Source organism: Triticum dicoccoides, unplaced genomic scaffold, assembly GCF_002162155.2.
Source record: "Triticum dicoccoides isolate Atlit2015 ecotype Zavitan unplaced genomic scaffold, WEW_v2.0 scaffold155495, whole genome shotgun sequence".
Lineage (NCBI taxonomy): Eukaryota > Viridiplantae > Streptophyta > Magnoliopsida > Poales > Poaceae > Triticum > Triticum dicoccoides.
In genome coordinates this window covers 1-1,793 of record NW_021211050.1, presented here as the reverse complement: position 1 = coordinate 1,793, position 1,793 = coordinate 1, and the positions used below count along the sequence as shown (strand labels likewise).

The following is a 1,793-nucleotide window of genomic DNA, read 5'->3' as shown; positions in this document are numbered from 1 at the left end:
CTTAACTCACCTTAAACCCTCTCCTACGTGGGCTGGCTGGGGTCCTGGCGCACTCTATATAAGCCACCCCCCTCCACAGGCAGAGGGGTTCGGCACCTTGTAATTCATACATTCCTAATCCACTCGACCGCCTCCGGGCTCCGAGACGTAGGGTTGTTACTTCTTCCGAGAAGGGCCTGAACTCGTACATCCTTTGTGCTTACAACCTCTCCATAGCTAGGACCTTGCCTCTCCATACCTACCCCCCACTCTACTGTCAGGCTTAGAACCACGACAGACGGCCTCCCCGTTCTCCTTCCCGTCCGGCGCTGTCCCCGACGAGCCCACTTTTTCCTGATGGTGGACGGCGTGCCTCTCAATGGACGCCTGCTGCTCACGCGGAGGATTCGTCTCCTCCTCCACGACGGCTGCTTATCCTTCCCTCCATCGCGGCCGCTGCACATGGTGAGTTTCAGTTTCCCTCTCTCCCATTCCCCCACATCTAAATCTGGAGCACGCACGAGTTGCATCTGTACCCACAGGATTCACATCACTTCACTGCCTGCTTGTTTGTTTGGTCGTTCAATCTGTATGTGCGTGCGTCCTCAAAATCCAATCTGGCTGGATGTTCAATCCACACCATTTTTTTTTGCTTTAGTTTCTTTTCACATCTTCCTGACTCTGCCTGCGTGTTTCATTTATGAAATGAAATGAAATGAAATTTCTACAGAGAGGCTTAATTGGCATATACACACTCCAGTCTGTTCTGTTGTTAGTCTGTCAGTGCCACACAGAGTGCATGCATCAACAGGACACAGATTTGAGGTTACTGCTTCAGCAAAACCTATGTGATTGTGGATCAAACTCAGGATCCAGTACTTGTTCATTCATTCCTATCAAGTTGGATTCTATGGTAACCTAGCTATTGTGGCAGTAAAGTTGGATTCTGTACAAGTGCATAATATATAACCGATTGGTTATTGGTAATTACGACGGTAAATACAAATGTACTCCCTCTGTACACAAATGTAAGACGTTTTGGATCACTACTTTCGAGTGATCTAAAACGTCTCGTATTTATTTACCGAGGGAGTAGTTTCCAGTAGGACAACTGAAATCAAACTGGAAATAGTATGTACACTTATTACGCGAAACCCTGCACAAGACGTGTGGCGTTTGATGAAGAACATCCATCAGAAATACTAATACTTGGAGTAGTAATTCTTTCATATAGCCATGAAAGTAGCAAATTGTACTCGAGTCGTTTAGTTTGCTTGCTACAAAGTACCATGTTTTAGTTTTCGCTTGAACTCGCTTGCTTGCTGCACCACATATATAAAACTGAAAACTTTCTTCTCTGCAGAGAGTAGACATGATGTCCTGCATTCGCTTGCTAGAGCACATCCATCACAATAATTGATTAGCTGTGAGAAAAAACTGAATCTTTCTTCATGGTTATTGCTTCTCTCTCTGTCTCTTTGCTTAATTATGGTCTAATTTGTGATTACTACAGATGGAAGATCGCAGATGAAGAAGAAACCCCAAGCAAATTGGATGTCCCTGATGCCAAGTAACAAAAGCGTAACCTTCTTCTAACCTCACCTTCTTACTACAGATTCAAGATCTTAGATAACTACTATGCATTACTCTCCAATATATGGAGCATCAGATGTGAAAATTGTCTTGAAGGAATTGAAACGCAGGCTGAACCCATAATAAATCTTGAAATCCTCAAGAGGAAAGCTTAACTATCTCCCTTTGTACAGTAGAAGCGTTATCTCTGTTTTGACAACAAGATTAATCAAAATGGTGTC

The 1,793-nt window shown here is 44.0% G+C and overlaps 1 long non-coding RNA gene across 1 annotated transcript; it reads left to right on the top strand.

The window, feature by feature from the left end:
* Positions 1-282: 282 nt before the first annotated feature.
* On the top strand, positions 283-1,581 carry LOC119344152. The gene is made up of 3 exons (XR_005166485.1): positions 283-444; positions 1,343-1,405; positions 1,493-1,581. It is a non-coding gene; the product is annotated as an uncharacterized LOC119344152 (long non-coding RNA).
* Positions 1,582-1,793: the final 212 nt, after the last annotated feature.